Source organism: Callorhinus ursinus, unplaced genomic scaffold, assembly GCF_003265705.2.
Source record: "Callorhinus ursinus isolate GAN/ISIS: 27379988/994484 unplaced genomic scaffold, GSC_fseal_2.0 scaffold15, whole genome shotgun sequence".
NCBI classification, from domain to species: Eukaryota; Metazoa; Chordata; class Mammalia; order Carnivora; family Otariidae; genus Callorhinus; species Callorhinus ursinus.
Genome location: NW_027397077.1, coordinates 45198577 through 45218863, shown reverse-complemented (window position 1 = coordinate 45218863; position 20287 = coordinate 45198577). Strand labels below are relative to the sequence as shown.

General features: G+C 41.7%; 1 protein-coding gene across 3 annotated transcripts in view; it reads left to right on the top strand.

Moving 5' to 3' along the window:
* RAB7A (RAB7A, member RAS oncogene family) overlaps positions 1-20287 on the top strand; it is a 75001-nt gene that overhangs the window by 27787 nt on the left and 26927 nt on the right. Inside the window, exon 1 of one of the 3 annotated variants that reach the window (XM_073901732.1) lies at positions 13690-13753. The exons of the other annotated variants lie outside the window; for them this stretch is intronic. The gene's annotated coding sequence lies outside the window, so the exon portion shown is untranslated. Of the gene's footprint in view, positions 1-13689; positions 13754-20287 lie in introns of those variants that run through there. 3 annotated transcript variants of the gene reach the window in all.

Genomic DNA, 20287 nt, shown 5'->3' with positions numbered 1-20287 from the left:
GATTTATACACCATGAGCAAGTGGGATTTGTTCCTGGAATGCTAGGATGATTGCACATTGAAAAAGTGATCAGTATAGTACACCACATTAACAAAGTGAAAGGAGCAAGAAAAACACATGATCATCTCAATTGATGCAGAAAAAGCCTTTGACAAAATTCAGCCTTCCGTGACTCAAAACACTAGGAATAGAAGATGATCACTTCAGTATAATAAAAGCCATATATGAAAAGCACCCAGTGAACATCATAGTAGTAAAAGACTGATAGCTCTTTCCTCTGATTTAGTTCAGGGAAAAGGCAAGGATGCCCACTGCCTCCACTTCTATTCATAATAGTACTAGAGGTTCTAACCAGAGCAGTTTGGCAAGAAAAGGAAATAAAAGACATCCAAATGGGAAAGGAAGGAGTAAAATTATCTCTGTTGCAGGTGACATGATCTTATATTTGTAGAATATCTGAAGATTTCATACTAAAAAATAAAAACCTGTTAGAGCTAATAAACTAATTAATCAAAGTTGCAGGATAGAAAGTGAGAACACAAAAACCAGTTGCATTTTTTTTTCAGTTGCATTTCTATATACTAACAATGAACTATCCAAAGAGGAAACCAGGAAAACAGTTCCACTTAAAATAGCATCAAAAAAAGTAAAATTAGCTTGGTAGGAAAGACGGATACCATCTGATTTCATTCATATATGGCATCTAGGAAATAAAACAAATGAGCAAAGGCTAAAACAAAGAGAGACAAACCAAGAAACAGACTGTTAACTTAGAGAACACACTGATGATTACCAGGGGGGGGGGGGGGGGGGGGTGGGTGAAATTGGTGATGGGGATTAAGGGGTGCACTTGTGATAAGCACTGGATGATGTATGGAAGTGATGAGTCACTATATTGTACACCTGAAACTAATACAACACTGCATGTTAACTATACTGGAATTAAAAATTTTTGAAAACTGAATTTTAAAAATTAACTTGGTGTGTGAAAGACCTATAAACTGAAAACTGTAAAACTGCTGGAAAAAATTAAACAAGATATAAAAAGACATGTCACGTTTTTGGGTTAGAAAACTTAATTTTAGGGGCGCCTGGGTGGCTCAGTCGTTGAGCGTCTGCCTTCGGCTCAGGTCGTGATCCCAGGGTCCTGGGGTCGAGCCCCACATCGGGCTCCCTGCTCCGCGGGAAGCCTGCTTCTCCCTCTCCCGCTCCCCCTGCTTGTGTTCCCTCTCTCGCTGTGTCTCTGTCAAGTAAATAAATAAAACCTTTAAAAAAAAAAAAACAACTATAAAACAAAAAAAAAAAAAAGAAAACTTAATTTTATTAGGATGACAGTACTCCCAAAGCCTTCTACAAATTCAGTTCAATCTTTATTAAAATTTCAGTGACTTGTTTTTCACGGAAATAGAAAAATGCATCCTAAAATTCATAAAGAAAATCATGGGACCCTGAATAGTGAAAACAATCTTAAAAGCTCAAAACAAAGTTGAAGTCTTCCCACTTCATGACTTCAAAACTTTCTACAAAGCTATAATAAAACATTGTGGTACTGGCATAAGGATACATGTGTAGATCAGTGGAATATAGAGCCCAGAAATTGACTTTCACGTACAGGATCAGTTGAACTTCCACAAAGGTACGAAAAGTCCCATTTAGTGGTAAAAGGACAGTGTCTTCAACAAATGGTAATGGTACTGGGGAAACATCTACCTGCAAAAGAAGAGCTTAACCCTTACCTATCACCATGTGCAAAAATTAGATCAAAACCAAAGAGTTAAAAGTATAAAATTCTTGGGGCGCCTGGGTGGCTCAGTTGGTTAAGCGACTGCCTTCGGCTCAGGTCATGATCCTGGAGTCCCAGGATCGAGTCCCGCATCGGGCTCCCTGCTCAGCAGGGAGTCTGCTTCTCCCTCTGACCCTCTTCCCTCTCGTGCTCTCTCTATCTCATTCTCTCTCTCAAATAAATAAATAAAATCTTTTAAAAAAAAAGTATAAAATTCTTAGAAGAAAACTTAGGGGAAAAAATTATGACTTTGGATTTGACAGTGATTTTGTGGCTATGACACTGAAAGCACAGGCAACAACAGGAAAAACAGGTAAATTGGACTTTATCAGAATTAAAAACTGTGCTTCAAAGGACACTATCAAGAGTAAAAAGACAATCCTCAGAATGAGAAAATATCTGTAAATCATATATCTGATAAGGAGTTCATATTCAGAATATTTAAGAACTCCAACTCAATAACAAAACACGATTCAAAAGGGGCACAAGACCTGGATAGACATTTCTTCAAAGAAGATATGCAAATGGGTAATTCACACCACAAAAATGCATATCACTAGTCATTAGGGAAATACAAATTAAACCTACAATGAGATACCACTTCACACTGGCTATGATGGCATTTATTTTTTTTTTATTTTTTAATTAACATATGTATTTTTGTTTCAGGGGTACAGGTCTGTGATTCATTAATCTTACACAATTCACAGCACTCACCACAACACATACCCTCCCCAGTGTCCATCACCCAGCCACCCCATCCCTCCTGCCCCCCTCCACTCCAGCAACCCTCAGTTTGTTTCCTGAGATTAAGAGTTTCCTATGGTTTGTCTCCCTCTCTGGTTTCTTCTTGTTTCATTTTTTCCTCTCTTCCCCTATGATCCTCTGCTTTCTCAAATTCCACATATCAGTGAGATCATTTGATAATTGTCTTTCTCTGATTGACTTATTTCGCTTAGCATAATACCCTCTAGTTCCATCCATGTCATTGCAAATGGCAAGATTTCAATTTTTTGATGCCTGCATAATATCCCATTGTATATATATATGCCACATCTTCTTTATCCATTCATCTGTAGATGGACATCTGGGTTCTTTCCATAGTTTGGCTTTTGTGTACATTGCTGCTATAAACATTGGGGTGCCCGTGCCCCTTTGGATTACTACATTTGTATCTTTGGGGTTAAATACCCAGTAGTGCAATTGCTGGGTCGTAGGGTAGCTCTATTTTCAACTTTTTGAGGAACTTCCATATTCTTTTCCAGAGTGGCTGCACCAGCTTGCATTCCCACCAACAGTGTAGGAGGGTTCCCCTTTCTCCGCATCCTCGCCAACATGTGTCGTTTCCTGACTTGTTAATTTTAGCCATTCTGACTGGTGTGAGCTGGTATCTCGTTGTGGTTTTGATTTGTATGTCTTTGATGCTAAATGATGTTGAGCACTTTTTCATGTGCCTGTTGGTGATGGCTGTTATTTAAGGTGGGGGAGGCACCTGGGTGGCTCAGTCGGTTAAGCATTAGCATCTGTGTCTGCTTCTGGCTCAAATCATGATCCCAGGGTTCTGGGATTGAGCCCCGCATTGGCTCGGGCTCCTTGCTCACTGGGGAGTCTGCTTCTTCCTCTGCCACTCCCCCTGCTTGTGCTTTCTCATGCTCTTTCTCTCTCTCTCAAATAAATAAAATACATAAATAAAACACGTGTTGGTGAGGATCTGGAGAAATTGGAACTTTTGTCTATTGCTGCTAAGAAGTTGAAACGGTGCTGGCGCTATGGAAAGCTGTTTGGTTGTTCCTTAAAAGTTTAAACAGAGTTACTGTATGTCTTGGCAAACCCACTTTTAGGTATATACCCAAAAGATTTGAAAACAGGATCTCAAAACAGATACTGATATACTGTTGTTCATAGCAGAATTATTCAAGAGAGTCAGAAAGTAGAAACAACCCGCATCATCAACAGATAAAAGAATAAATAAAACACATTTTATGTTAACTAACTTGAATTTAAATAAAATAAATAAAAAAGGATAAGCAAGATGTATTTACTTGCAATGGCGTATTATTCACCATATAAAAGAATGAAGTTCTGATGCATGCTACAGTGTAGATGAAATTGAAAACATCATGCTGAGATACGCCATACATGAGGACAGATACCCACTTCCATGAGCTATTTAAAAAAGGAAAATTCATAGACAGAAAGTAGAATAGAGATTATTAAGGGCTAGGGGAGCAGGACCTGCATAATCATTGCTTAATCTGTATGGAGTTTCTGTTTGCCGTGATGAAAAAAGTTCTGGAAATAGATAGTGATGTTGCACCACAGTGTGATGTTCTTACAAATGAGGAAATTAAGATCAGTACCTTCTCTTCATACAGACTCTTCCTCTCAAATAAAGCCAGACTGCATCTTAACTGACGGATCTTTGACCTTGAAATGTGATTTCATAAATTATGTATTACCACCTCACAGTGTGCTCAGCTGTGCAGTGTGATGTGGTGGAAAAGCATGTGTAGTTATGGAATATGGAATGTTCATCCCTTTTCCTTTTTGTCATGGTAGTTTTGTGTTTCCACCTTGAATTAGTATTTAGCAATGATGTTTCTAAAATGTGGTCCGAAACAAGCTGTGCATTGGTGATCCAGTTTGGCAGGCAGTCTTTATTTTGCCAAAATCTTAACTAGCATAGTTTCAGTCCTTTTAAACCTTCTCTTCAATAACTTTAGAAATAGAAGGAAAGTGTTTTGAAACTTTTGACATTTCTGTTCTGTAGCATTTCCTTTTCAGCCTAAAGAGTTGGGCCTGTGCTTGAGCATTACGGTTCCCCATTTTTTTACCTGAAGCCTCAAATGGGTGAGCTTCTGTTAGCTTTTCATATCTAACCCTGGCCGACTGGTTAATTTTATGTGGCAGCTTGACTGGGGCAGGGATGCCCAGTTATTTGGTTAAAGCATTACTCTGGATCTATCTGTGAGGGTCTTTCTGGAAGAGATTAATATTTGAATCTGTAGACTGTGCAAAGCAGATTGCCCTCATCCCAATTGTTAGAGTCCTGAATAGAACAAAAAGCGTGAACAAGAGAAAGTTCACTCTATTTGAAGGTTTTCTTGTGCCTTCAGACTCAGACTGGATCTTTTTTTTTTTTTAAAGATTTTATTTATTTATTTGAGAGAGAGAGAATGAGAGATAGCACGAGAGGGAAGAGGGTCAGAGGGAGAAGCAGACTCCCTGCTAAGCAGGGAGCCCGATGTGGGACTCGATCCCAGGACTCCAGGATCATGACCTGAGCCGAAGGCAGTCGCTTAACCAACTGAGCCACCCAGGCGCCCCCAGACTGGATCTTATACCATTGGCTCTCCTGGTTGTCAGGCCCTCAGATTGCAGATCTCGGGACTCCTTGGCCTCCATAATTGTGTGAGCTACTTACTTGTAATAAATGTCACTTATATAAACTTTATATATGTATATATATAATCCTGTATATATTTATGTGATCTTATACATTGTTACATATGTAAATCATATACATGAAGTTTATTTTTTTAAAAGATTTTATTTATTTATTTGACGGAGACACAGTGAGAGAGGGAACACAAGCAGGGACAGAGGGAGAGGGAGAAGCAGGCCCCCAGCCGAGCAGGGAGCCCTATGCAGGGACTCGATCCCAGGACCCTGGGATCATGACCCGAGCCGAAGGCAGACGCTTAACCTGAGCCACCCAGGCGCCCTGGTATATGAAGTTTATTTTTAACAATATATTTTAAATCTCACTTGAAGGTAATTGGCAAAATATGACCTTATATATATGTTGCCAGCAGAGCCATTAGGTTCTCTTTCTCCATCTTGGTGGTTCTGTTGGTTCTGTTTCTTTACTTGACATTAATAATAGAGTCACTCTTTTAAGAACAGGTCCCAGAGCATCCTTATACTGATCCTTTACATACCTCTGTTTCTCAGATACTTTTTTTTAAATTTATTTATTTGACAGAGAGACACAGCGAGAGAGGGAACACAAGCAGGGGGAGTGGGAGAGGGAGAAGCAGGCTTCCCGCGGAGCAGGGAGCCCGATGCGGGGCTTGATCCCAGGACCCTGGGACCATGATCTGAGCCAAAGGCAGTTGCTAAACAACTGAGCCACTCAGGCGCCCTGTCAGATACTTTTTTTTTTTTTTTTTAAGATTTTACTTACTTGTCAGAGAAAGAACGCACAAGCAGGGAGAGTGGAAGGCAGAGGGAGAAGCAGACTCCCCACTGAGCAGGGAGCCCAGTACCTGAGCTGAAGGCAGACACTTAACTGACTGAGCCACCCAGGTGTCCCATGTTTCTCAGATACTTGTTACAATTCAGAGAACTAGTGTCTGGTTTGTGAACAGCCGGATATACTCTGGCAGAAAGTCAGTTGAGTCACCTAACCAGCAGGCTTTTGATGGTTAAGCCTTTGAGTAAAAGTGAGGAAGTTCATCCACCAACCATAACAGAAGTGAGATGTAGAAATGAAAGGATGGGTCGCTTTTGGGTGAGTGAGAGCTACAGGAAAACCCTTAGTCTCTAGGTTAATGGATTAAAAAACATTTTAGACTAATGGTAATTGAAATCTTTTTAAATCTAATCCTCTTTGTGGGGGTGCGGGGGAGCAAGGCAAAATCATGTCATTCCCTATGTCAGTCCCATACTGACTTCAGGTAACTTGTGTATCTATGTAAAGTGTTTTATTGTTTACAAAGCTGCTTCACCTGTATTTGCACATGGAATCCTCCCTACAACCCTAAGAGGTGGTCAGGAAGGCTCTCTTACAAGTGAGGAAGAAAATTGAGTTGTAGATGTGAGAATTTGTTTATAAAGCTAAGGAGGTTAAAATGGTAAATTTTATGTTATGCATATTTTACCACAGTAAATCATAATATAAGTTATAATGCAGTAAGAATGCTTTCTATAGCTTTATGCTAGAAAATTTGAAAACCTCTTGGGGTGAGGTTACTTCTGGCAATATTGAGCTAAAAAGGACAGGTCAGTTTGTTCTAGGCTACAGGTAGGTTTTGTTGTGTGAAGATTAAAGATGAAAAACGGTAAGGGTGAAGGATAAGGGAAGGGGAGAAGATGGAAACTTAAGGGTTTTGCTCACCCTTCCCCAAGAATTAGAATGTTTACCAGTATTCATTCCCTTTCAGGCCCTTCTTCCCCAACATAATAAACTAAACCATGTTATGTATTCTTTATTACAAACCTCTCACCCACTTCTTAACTTTCTAAAGTGTTATTACAGCTGCAGCCATCTAAAACACACAAACAAAAACAGGCAGGAATAATAGAATGATGTGAAGGATTACTTAAATCTGAATTAGTAGTCAGGGCCTTCTTGCCTGGAGAGGGGGACTGACAACTGGTTAAGCACACCTTGGCTTGGTTTGAGGCATTTCTGCATGTTGACATTCCCTGGCAGGTCTAACCAGCCCCTGTGAAGTTGGGGGATCCTGGGGATTACTCTTTAACCGGATTGTGATCTGATCAGAGATCATGCTCCAACAGCACTGCTTCAGGAAGCTACCCTTCCTCTAATGTGGAGTAGCCGTCTCTTTTTAAAATACACGAACACACACACTCCTACCTAATTTCAGCAGTTGACCCTTGAACAATGCAGGGCTTAAGGGTACCAACCCTGCATGTGGGTCAAATTCTAGTATAACTTCTGACTCTCCAAAAACTTAAGTAGTAATAGACTACAGTTGACCAGAAGCCTCACCGATAAAGAGTCGATTAACACTTGTATGTTACATATATATATTTAAAATATATTTTTATATATATTATATACGTGAGTGTTTTTACAATAAAGTAAGCTAGGGAAAAGAAAATACATTTACAGTACTGTACTGTAAAAAGTCAACATATAAGTGGACCCACACAGTTCAGACCTGTGTTGTTCAGAGTCAACTGTATTTGGTTGAACTAATACAAAGTAAATTAGAGGGGTGCCTGGGTGGCTCAGTCAGTTAAGCATCTGCCTTCCGCCCACATTGGGCTCCTTGCTTAGCGGGGAGTCTGCCTCCATCTACCCCTCACCCCTGCTCATCCGCACATGTGCGCTCGCTCTCTCAAATAAAATCTTTAAAAAAAAAAACAAAATAAATTAGATATTATCATGACACTTCACCCCTAAATGCTTAAGTCTTTTCATCTAGAATGTGATCCCTTCCCTCTCCCTCCTTTTATGTCATTACCTTTAGCTTTGAAAAGATCAAGCCAGTTGTCTTAACAGAATGTTCCACATTCTGGGTTTGGCTGGTTGTATCATTTGATATTTAATGTGTTCCTCTAGCCCTGATATGTAGATCTAAGCTTGGGTAAATTTAGGTTATATGTTTTTGATGAGAATATTTCATAATGTCTGATTGTCTCACTATTAGTGAAGATAAGTTTAATCACTATATTAAGATGGTCACAGCTATATACAGCTCTTCCTTCCCAACCTCTGTGATTAGGAAGTGATCTGTGAGGTGCTGTTTTGGTGACATGTAGATCTTTAGTTCCCTAAACCCACCTTTCACCTATGGCATTAGCAATCATTGATGATCTTGATCTGAACCTTTCATTTTCATTAAGGTTGCAAAATGATTTTTTTCTGTTTCAGTCATTCCTTCTATATTCCTTTTTTTTAAGTCTCCATGCCCAACATGGGGCTCAAACTCATGACCCTGAGATCATGACCTGAGCCAGAATCAGGAGTCAGACACTCAACTGACCGAGCCACCCAGGAGCCCCTCAAAACTTTCTTGTTAAACAGCTGGTTCAGGTTCTGTCCTCCGGAGTAATGCAATTTGGCAAACATTTATTTATTCTTTACTGAGGCTGCTGTTTTTGAGTGTCTGATTCAGTGGAGCACATCAGTGTTAACGTTAATTTTTTGCTTGTGTAGGTAGAGAGGCCAACTGAAGACAGTGATTTGTTCAGTTTAGGAGGCATTATTTAATTGTGTTTTCCGAGTTGGGTTAGGGAGGAGGGTAGGTGGGAGAAGGGGCAAGAAGTCCATTCCAGTTAAAAACAGTGTCACCGGCAGATTCAGATGTAGAAAAGTCTAGGGCACTGGAAAGGGACTGAGTTTGGCAAAGTGAGAAAGTTGTGGCTAAGAGCGCTGTTTCTTTCCGGGGATGGGAACAGTGTGTGCAGTCCAGGCTGTCTCTGCACTACTCATCACTCACGTGGACTGGCTGGGAAGAATTACCAGAAGGATACTGGAGAGAATCTTAGGGAATTCGTTTCCAGCCCAGCTTAATGGGAGGGGGAAGGTTGTCATCTCTGTGGAACACTGCATGGGTTCTCATCTCTCCCTTTTTGATTTCTTTAGGTTCCCTAAGGGTCCAAATGATTCTGCTTTCTCAGAGCTTGTTCTCTGTTCAGCACCAAATGTTGGTACACAGTTAGGTGGTTTCCTCATTTTTGGCTGTTATGAATAATGATGCTGTGAACATTTGTGTGCAGGTTTTTGTGTGGATGTATCATTTCATTTCTCTTGGGTTCGTCTCTAGGAATGGAATTGCTGGGTCATAGGCTGACTCTATGTTTAACTTTCTGAGGGATTGCCAGACCTTTGCAGAGCGGCTGCACCAGTACACCTTTGCCCCAGCAGTGTGTGGGGTTCCAGTTTCTCCACATGCTCATCAGCACTTGTTACTGTCTGTCCTTCTGATTATAGTCATCCTAGTGGGTATGAAGTGGGTTCTTTTCTTTCGACTTTCACCTGGGTTTTACTTGCCTGACACCATCTGTTGCTGCAGTTTTTGTGCCTAGTGCTTGGCACTGCTTGACCATGCTGCATGTTGGCATTCAGATTCCATTGTGAGTCTGAATGGTTCAGCCCCTACGATGGATTGACTTTCTTTTCAGTCAGTTGTTTACCTCTAGTCTAATCAGGAGTTGCTGGGTTTGGGTCATAGTACAACAGAGATGCTCTTTATAGGAGCTGGGACTAGGAAAGTATGGAGAGGCAGGTTACAATAGAAGGGGAAGTTGGTTGTGCTAAGCAAATAGAAAGGGAGCTAGGGCCAAGCCTGGGAGGGCTGGAAGAGTTAGCCCGAGGAACTCTTGACTGTGGTAGCTAACACTATGTATTTGTAGCAAAACAGGCTAAATACAGCAGGGCAACTCTGAAGCTGAGGAAATACAAGAGGCAGGAAGTAATGAGGATTCAAACTGGGGTTGTACAAATGAATAAAAGAGGTTTGGGGAAGATTAGTTATGTGTAGGACTAGAGCAGATGTAATGGTTAGGGTAGAGGAACATAGGAAATAGTTTTGAGTCTGAGAACAGGAGAGAATGTTCCCCTTGGGCAGATTTGGGTGGGTGGAAGGTTTCTGTATGTAATGTGACTCTAGGTGCTAACAGAACAACAAACGTGTATGCAGCAGAAAATTAAGAAAAGCCTAAACTGGAACCCAGATTTGACATCCTGAATGAAGTGGGAAGTGAAGTGTTGCAAGGTCACTGCTTCTTCCATGTCATCCCCTCAGATATCTGCAGATAGCCCCTGATTATCTTCTCTTTTTTGTAGAATAGCTTAATTGAGGTATAACTGCCATATAGTAAACTGTATGTATTTACACTATACAGGTTGAGTTTTGACGTATGCATGTGTCTGTGAAGCTGCACCACAGTCAAGATGATGAACAAATCCATTACGCCAGAAGTCTCCTAATGCTCTTTTATAAATCCTCCCTCCTGCCTACTTCCCCTTCCTTACCCATCCCCAGGCAACCACTGACTTGCTTTCTAGTTTGCATTTTCTGGTATTTCATTTAAGTGGAATCTGTGTATGTACTTTATGTATATGCACATACTGTGGATGTACTTTTGGGGGAGAAGTGTCTGACTTGTTTCACTCAACAGCATTATTCTGAGATTCTTCCATGTTAAATGTATCAATAGTTCATTCCTTTTTATAGCTGAATGGTATTCCATTATATAGATGGGTCACAATTCTCCATTCTTCAATTGTAATGGACATTTGCTTCCAGTTTTTGGCTATTACAGGTAAACCTGTTATGAACATGTGTGTGTACAAGTCTTTGTCTAAACATAAGCTTTCATTTCTCTTGGGTAGATACTTAGGAGGGGAATCGTTAAGTCATCCTTTCAAGGTTCGTTTTAATTTTTTTTAATTTTTAATTTTTTTTTTTTAAGATTTGATTTATTTGTCGGAGAGAGGGATAGAGTGAGAGCACAAGCAGGGGGAGCAGCAGGCGGGGAGAAGCAGACTCCCCGCCCAGCAAGGAGCCCGATGTGGGACTTAATCCCAGGATCCCCGGATCATGACCTGAGTCAAAGGCAGATGTTTAACTGACTGAGCCACGCAGGCATCCCATGTTTTAGTGCTTTTTAGTATATTCACAAGATTGTGCAACCAACACATTTCATTCCAGAACATATTTTCATCACCCCAAAATGTATGTTTAATTTTTTTATATTTAATTTTATTTTTCTATATATATAAGTTTTTATTTCTTTACAATTTTGGGATGCAGTTTCTTTTTTTTTTTTTAAAGATTTTATTTGTTTATTAGAGAGAGAGAAAGCACATGGGGGGGGGTCAGAGGGAGAAGCAGACTCCCTGCCGAGCAGGGAGCCCGATGCGGGACTCGATCCAGGGACTCCAGGATCATGAACTGAGCCTAAGGCAGTCGATTAACCAACTGAGCCACCCAGGTGCCCATATGTTTAATTTTTAAAATGGTTTTTCTGTCTTACATTCCCACCAGCAATACTGCTCCACATCCTCCAGTTGTTCCATATCTTTACCAACACCTGGTGTGGTCATTAAAATTTTTTTTAGCCATTCAAGCAGGTTGGTAGTTTTTATCTCATGGTTTTTGCATTTCCATAATTAGTAATAACGTTGCTCATCTTTTCACATGCTTATTCATCTTCCGGTGAAGTATCTGGTTAATCTTTTGCTTATTTATTTTATTGAGTTGTTTGTTTTCTTACTGAGTTTTAGAGTTCTAAGTCTGTTGTCAGCTATGTGGATTGCATATATTTTCTCCATATTTGTCTTCTCATTGTATTAACAGTGTCTTTTGAAGAGCAGAATTTGTTTATCCTGATGAAGTTCAGTTTGTCAGTCCTTCTACACATTGTGCTTTTGGTGTGATACCTAGGAAATCTGCCTAGCCCACATTTCTGACAATCTTGAAATAGGACTAGATTTTAAACTAAGCGAAGGGTCTCAGTTAGGTGCCCAGGGGGCATTTACATTTATCATCTGTGTCCCTCACCAGATACGCTGGGGAGTCAGAAATTGTAGGAGTAATAAATAAGCCAGTTATCAAAGTAGTCAGTTGCTCAGTCACCCATCCATTATGTGAGCATGCCTGTACTTAGCCAGCTCTAAAATGATACAGGGTTCCTCATCCGCATCTGTCTCCCCCGTTTTCTAACCTAGCTCTTTCTGCTGTCAAATGAATGCCTAAAGAAAAAGAATCAACGTTAACTGAAGAAAAGTAAAATTTTGAAGGCAAATCCCCTTTCTCTTCCTAAAAAATCCAAGTACACAAATGACTCTATTTTTTTACATAAATAAAGCAAATATTACACTACTCCTCTTTTCCATGAAATATTTAAGAACTTTGTGGTTTTGAAGAGTTTCCTGAGCCTGGGCTTTTCTCCCTGTGGAGTTTTCCATCTTTGGGTGTGGCTGGACTCCCTTTGTAAAAGGTGTAGTTGCAGAGCCCATTTAGAACCCTGAAGGTATAAGGATTGCTCTCTATTCCCTCTGGTCCATGCCTTGCTTTGCTAGAGAAGGAATCCTATTTTGCTTGAGATGAGGAAGCTTTTGACCAATTGCTCCTACATACGCTTTTTTTTAAGCCTCTCGTGTTCCTGCTCCTGTCACGTAGATGTTCCCAGTTTTCAGGTCTTTTTGCCTGAGTTTTTCTTCCTTCCCTTTTTAACCATGTTTCCTTTCTTACTTCCTAAATTCCTAAGGAGACCTAAATTTGGTTGAACACTTATTCTATTCTTATTGGCCATTAGTTTGTTTAGGCTCCATTGTTGTAGATTGTACTTTGGCATAGGTGTCCTGGCTGAGGCGTATCGTTATCCCTAAGGGCTGTGTTTGCTTATTGTAGATGCGCCTTTCTTGATTGGACTCTTGCTGCTGTTTTTCTTATCCTTAAATGTTAAGAAAGGATATATTTTTGTTAAGATTTATTTATTTATTTGAGGGCGCCCGGGTGGCGCAGTCTTAAGCGTCTGCCTTCGGCTCAGGTCATGATCCCAGGGTCCTGGGATCGAGCCCCACATAGGGCTCCCTACTCAGCGGGAAGCCTGCTTCTCCCTCTCTCACTCCCCCTGCTTGTGTTCCTGCTCTCGTTTTCTCCCTCTTTCAAATAAATAAACATAAAATTTTAAAAAAAGATTTATTTATTTACTTGAGAGAGAGAGAGCATGTGTGCTGGAGGGGGGAGGGGCGGAGGGAGAGGGAATCTCAAGCAGACTCCCTGCTGAGCCTGGAGCCCGGAGCCCGGATGTTGGATGTTGGACTCAATTCCATGGCCCTGAGACCCATGACCTGAGCCAAAATCACAAGTTGGAGGTTCAACCAACTGAGCCACCCAGGCGCCCCAAGAAGGGATATGTTTTAATTTTAAGTTCTGTATTTGGAAAATTTCCTCAGTCATGGGGCTCATCTCAACAATAAGAGTTAAGACTAAAATATGTTCTGTAATTGCACTGGTTGAAGGACTGAATTGGAGAATGTTGTTTTACCAGGAGCCAGTAGTAGCTCCAGAAATTCCAGAGCGGGGGAGATACTGAGCTTAACACCACTTAATGGTAATGTATCAGGCATCGGTGTCTCTGGTTCCTTTACATCTTCATTCTTATTCTTCACAGAAGCACAGAAAGATAAAACTATCCACAGATGTTATAGAATTCACTATAAAAGGCCCAAGGAGGACAGATTATTTACCTCAACTTGCCCAAGTAAGTTTCAAAGCCCTGTTTTGAACCAGAGCTCTCGGGTCCCAAAGCCCTTGGTTGGTCTATTATCCCAGAGTTTGTGTTGCATCTGAATAAGGAGCAGATCTGAGCTGCTTTTGGGGAAGAGTATTGAGCACACTCCTGAAGCCATAGCATTCCGACCAACCTTTGTATGACCTGCTTTGGATTATTAGGAATCTCATCACTCCTCGTATTCTCTCCTTCTGAAGATAAACCAAACATACTTAAAACTTTGTTAGAAATGTTAGCTGTTAAATCTGTGATCCTTTTCAAGAAAAGGTAAGATCATGACTGTCATCTGAATATGAAATGAACACGTCAAAGGTTTTGTTTAATTAATTGAAGAAAACGGGGAAAATGTTACAACCAAAGAATACAAAGAACAGATGTTAAATGTAGGTCAGTAAAGTTGAAAGGAACATGCACATGAACACAAAACTGGCTCTTCCACAGGGGAAGAGAATTCTCCAGCAGAATTCATTTGTGTATCCACAGGGGTTCTTCTCTACAACTTACAGTTGGGTCACAGGCAGTGGAAGGCTAGAGTCGACACAAAAGGAAGTGCTCTTCCTTTTGTCTAAATAATGTATAGTATTATGTAAATAATGTAAAGTCTAAATAATGTATAGTTTCCCACTGGAGACATCCCATGCTGCTTTTAATTTCAAGTTTGCCTACAGAATATGAGAATCTATAATACTCTTCTCTACTTTCTTTTCTTTCATATTCAAGTTTTTAAATACTTGTTTAAAAATGGTTTAGGCAGTGAGACTTTCTAAGTCCCAGTGATTACGTATCAGGGTTAATGTAATCTGTTCATGTGTTTTGGAGACATGATATGAAGTACGATGTTTTTTAATTTTTTAAATATTTTATTTATTTATTAGAGCTCGAGGGAGGGGCAGAGGCAGAGGCAGAAGCCGACTCCCTACTTAGCAGGGAGTCCAATGACCTACTTAGCAGGGAGTCCATGACCTTGGAGTCATGAGCTGAGCCCGAGGCAGACGCTTAACCAACTGAGCCACCCGGGTGCACCTTAAGGCTGATGTACTTAAAAACCATTTTCTATTTTGAGTATCTGTTCTGAGGATGGTAGCCACTGAGCTTCAGCCCTTCAGACAAGTTGTGAGACTTGGAGTACTCCTGCATTCTTAGTATCTGACTTGAAGAAAGAATCAAGGGTTTAGAAGTCTGTAAAACCGTAAATGTTGGGTAAGAGTATGTTGCTCTAACTTGTATTTCCCCTAGAGGTATCTTCCCCTCCCTCCTCCTAATATCAGAGAGAGAGAGAAATGCTATATAGCCACAGTTTTTTATTCCTTTGATCTGTTAAAAAGAAAATTCAACTGAATAAATTTTAAAGATCTTATTGGCTTTGTTTAAGTAGTCATGAATAAGGCAACATCCCATCTAGCAGAGAAGGGAACTCCAAGGAGCTGTACAAAATGAAAAGACTTTTATAGGTAGACGAGAGTGGGACAGGGAAGTTATACTAGTTATAAGTAGATTGGTTATGAGAAGATCACTTTCCTGTGGGGTTTGGCAGGGGTCTGTCAGGCAGATTACCTCACCAGTGTTGAGCAGGTAATTCCTGACTGACTGGTTTAAGATTCCATTTCTGGGAGAGGCCAGAACTGTAATTAAGTTTCAATTTGGTGGTGCTGGGCTTAGCATAAGCGACTTCATTTTGTGCCTGTTGTTTTTTTTGTTTTGTTTTGTTTTAACAGATCTTATTCTTTGGAGAGGTGGGATTGGTGTGTGGTGATGCAAAAGTTGAAATTGAAGTTTACCCTTTCAGAGAAACTGAAACACCTTTGGAACTAAAGGGCTTTTGGGTATCCTGAAGACCCAGCAGCCATTGAGAGTCCTTATACCCTTCAGTTAAATGTGTGAGGAGTGGGCTGCCATGCAGGGAGAGCCCTGATTGGGGTGTGTCCATTGGAGAAAAGCAGGAAATGCTAGAGAGAAGGTACTAATGCAGCCTTGACATGTGTAGTGTGCCATGATTTCTGGCCACAGCTTGTGTTAAGATGGGGACTGGTAGACTGCCTGGCTTTAGTGAGGCTCCTCACCTCGCCCTCATTTGAACAGTGTTTGTCTTGGTCAGTTCTGGTGGAATCTGTCTGCCATTAGTCTCCACCCTTCCTCTACTAGGAGGGAAAAGGACACATTTGCTTTCCATCTGATGTGACTCACCCTGCCTCTCTGACTTCTTTCCTTCTTTCTTAGTGGCAGTACCGTACAATGTTGCCTAGGCTTCCCTATTTGGGACCTCCGGGTTGTATGTCCTGTGAATGGTGGGAGTTAACTTTTGGGCATCTAACCTAAACAGGTATGATATTACATTTACATTATTTGTTATACTTATTTTAGAGCTTTAAAAAATTACAATGTGGGGGCATCTGGGTGGCGCAGTTGGTTAAGCATCCGATTCTTGGTTTCAGCTCAGTTTGTGAGTTCAGGGTCATGAGATCGAGCCCTGAGTCAGGCTCTGCACTGAGCACAGAGTCTGCCTGGGATTCTCTCTCTCCCTCTACCCCTCCCATTCATGTTCTCTCTCTCTCTCTGAAATAATAAATTAATTTTTTAAAAGTTCCAGTGTAGAGACAGTTTATCATTTATCAGACTAGATTTCTTTTACTTTGACATCTTGTTTCAGGAAGGGGCTAGGAAGAAATTGGTTTGGAATATAAATCTAGCCATATGAAACACCTCAGTTCACCATGGTTTCTATAAAAGTATTTGAGTAAAATACGTGTGACTGCCTCACAAAATTGTATACGAGGGTTCCTAATAGGACCTTCTCCGATCTGATGAAACTATCTAAACCGTCACTGACAGGGGCACCTGGGTGGCTCAGTCAGTTAAGTGTCTGTCTTTGGCTCAGGTCATGATCCCAGGGTCCTGGAATCGAGCCCTACATCGGGCTCCCTGCTTGGCCAGAAAGCCTGCTTCTCCCTCTCCCACTCCCCCTGCTTGTGTTCCCTCTCTTCCTGTCTCTCTCTCTCTCTCTCTCTCTCTCTCTCTCTCTCTCTCCGTCAAATAAATAAATAAAATCCTTAAAAACTAAAAATAAAAAAATAAACTGTCACTGGCAAAGTTTACCACCTTCTCAGAGAAGGATTTTAAGATTTGATTGATGTTTCATAATTTCACCTTATTCAGGCAAGGAATCTATAAGAGCTGTTTCAGTTGATCAGTGCCATCAGTTTCTGGTCTTTTTAGTGTTCTTTATGTTATTGACAGTATCACATGCTTTGATTTGAACATTCCTTTGCTCCTGTACTCATTTCTTTTCCTGTAAGCCAGTGAATGTGAAACCATTAACTGAACTTCCACCTTAATGGGTTGCAGAGAACCTAGTATAGTATTTGCGCACCCCTGGTCTGCTAGGACAAATGGCTACAGATACTTTGAAGTGGTTATGATGCAGCATTATCCTCCTGTCGTATTCCAATGAAAAATTCAGACATTAAGTAGTATCTAAAGTTTGGTGTTGAAGAACCAGTATTTTTATTGTGTTGTCAAGAATGAGAGAAGACAGGGGTGCCTGGGTGGCTTAGTCGGTTAAGTGTCTGCCTTCATCTCAGGTCGTGATCTCAGGGTCCTGGGATCGCGTCCCACATTGGGCTCCCTGCTCTGTGGGAAGCCTGCTTCTCCCTCTCCCACTCCCCCTGCTTGTGTTCCTGCTCTCACTCTCTCTGTCAAATAAGTAAATAAAATCTTTTAAAAAAGGGGGTGGGTGCCTGGGTGGCTCAGTTGTTGAGCATCTGCCTTCAGCTCAGGTGAGCCCCGCATTAGTCTCCCTGCTCAGCAGGAGGCCTGCTTCTCCCTCTGCTTGTGTTCCCTCTCTCGCTGTGTCTTTCTCTGTCAAATAAATAAAATCTTCAAAAAAAAAAAAAAAGATAAGCTGGGGATGAAACAAGGAGTGGCCATAAATTGAGATTTGAGATGTTTGAGGACTGTGTATTACTCCTAGTGAAATGCTCCAGAATTGTTTAGACCAGCACCATACAATAAAACTTTCTGTAATAATGGAAATGTTCTATATCCGCACTCTCCAGTATGATAGGTGCCAGCCACAGGTGGCTGTCAAGCACTTAAAATGTGGCTAGTGTGGCTGAGGAACTGTATTTGACCTCATTTAGTTTTGATTTAAATAGCCACCTGTGCTTAGTAGCTACTATCCAGAATATGTGCTTTGTCCAAGCAGGAGTTGTATACCAAGCCCTCCTTTGGGGCACACACTGTTGGAATCGGGGATTCAGGGATGAAGGAGAGACTGCCTTCGAGGAGAACTTTCCTCTTCCTCTGTCCCCATTTGGGTGGCAGGCAAATATGCAGGAAGTCACGATTCAGTAGGATGAAAGGGGGCCCTGGGACCCAGATGCTGTGGAGTTTGGGGAGTGGTGTGCAGGAAGACAGGCTCTCCAGACTGCTTAGACGTAGCCTGCTCCCAGATAAGCAGGCTTCTGGTACATGAAGGGGGTGGGACCCTGGGGGAGGAGTGGCAAGCACACTCGAGGTACTGGGCATATGGGAGTAGAAGTGATGCATGTTCTGGAGAAATACAAGGCTAGACTAGATAGCTGCCTCGAATGGTCTAGGGTACCCATGGCAGGCTGGGCTTTAGCTTTTGTGTGCCATCTCTAGCCTTGGTGGATTCATGCTCTCGTGCCCTGTGGACATCCCAGCTGTCTTGGCCCCAGACAACTTTTTTTGATCCCTCTGGTGGTCCAACTGCTCCTCAGACGTGTCCCTTCAAAGTCTTGCTCTTTCTCATTTCAGGCCTTTAACATTTCCCACTGGGCTTCCTGAGAACTTCTCTGAAGCTTGTAAGAGATGGAAAACAAGTAAAACACCCTGACCAATTAGTTTTGACACATTGGATGCTCCTTCTTAGGCATTGCGTGTACAGCTCTTCAGTCTTGCTTTTGAAAATGTTCCAGTATTTCTGCTGATAGCGTTCTCTCCCTTAAAGTACTGTTATTTATACTGCCCTGTGGAATGATTATGTCTTCTTGCCTACCAGACAGCAAACCTCTAGAAGGCAAGGCCAGCCATCTATTATTATTCTTTGTACTGCCCTATGTGTCCGGTAAATGCTGACATTCTCATTTTAGCACAGGCATCTAGACTGAAATCATAAAATCCTAGCACAAACAAGCATTCCTCAGCAGTGAAATTTGAGATATGGCTAAATACAGTGTATCTTTAAAAAATAAGGGCGCCTGGCTGGCTCAGTCGGTAGAGCACGTGACTCTTGATCTTGGGGTTGTGAATTCAAGCCCCACGTTGGTAGATTTTACTTAAATTTTTTATTTTAAAGATTTTATTTATTTGTCAGAGAGAGCACAAGCAGGGAGAGTGGCAGGCAGAGGGAGAAGCAGGCTCCCTGCCCAGCAAGGGGCCCGATGTACTTGATCCCAGGACCCCAGGATCATGACCCTGGCCAGAGGCAGATGCTTAACCGACTGAGCCACCCAGGCGTCCCTTTACTTAAAAACTTTAAAAAAAGATTTGACTGCAAGATTACTCCACGCCCTCTATTTAGGAGGAAAGAGGAATATAAAATTCAACTGAGCTTGTATTATTCCTAGACTTGAAAATACATGTTCCTGACCAGATCCTTGACTCTGTTAAACCAGTGGCTCTTGAACTTTCCAGAGTACAAACTGCTTCAACACGGGAAGAAATTCCACAGGCCCTGCCCACTGTGCCCAGCCATCTGTGTCCCAGGTGTGGGCTTCCTCTTTGGGCAGATTCCACTCTGGGTTGGTCACAGCTTAGTCCTACCCACAGTATCTCTTCTTTTACTGGGTGGATGTAATGGAAACTGGTGGAAGGAAGGCTGAAGTCTGTCTTGGGCCCTGGGGAGGCTAGAGGAGGCTTCCTGCTGAAGGCAGCATTTGACCTGAAAGGGAAAGAAAAAACTCACTACAACTCTGGTGCCCTAGAAGTAGAGAACCTAGATTTAAGGTTTTAGGATTATTCTGAAATATATTTGTGTTGAGTGAAGGGTATTAGAACTTAGCCAATTGAAGGGCAGGGAAGGTGCTCCAGACCAGGCAAGTGACTTTATTCAATAAAAACAAGAAAGGCTAGTTAAAAGTAAAAAGGTGGCTTACTTGCCTAAATGCCTGTTGTGCATTTGGAGATAGTGATTGTCCATACTGACCGGTTGCCAAAGTCTTCTTTCCAACCTGATCCTGTTGTCTGAGTTTCTAGAACACCAGCACTATCCTGAGCTTCCCCAAAGTGACTTCATGATTCCACAGAAAGGGCTTTGGTCAGAGGCCCCCACTCATCCCTTTCCCTCTTCCTTCCCAGACTTGCAGTCTTCCCACTCCTACCCCCTGCCCAGGAGGAGCCTCCTCCTCTCTGGAGCCTTGCATCCCCTCCGGGAAGTGTGTGGCCGTGGCCTACATTCTTCTCCCGTTCAATTTCCTGTACCTGCACCTTGTTCGGGCACCGTCTGATCATGGGGTTTTCCAAACAACTCCAGTTTCCATCTTT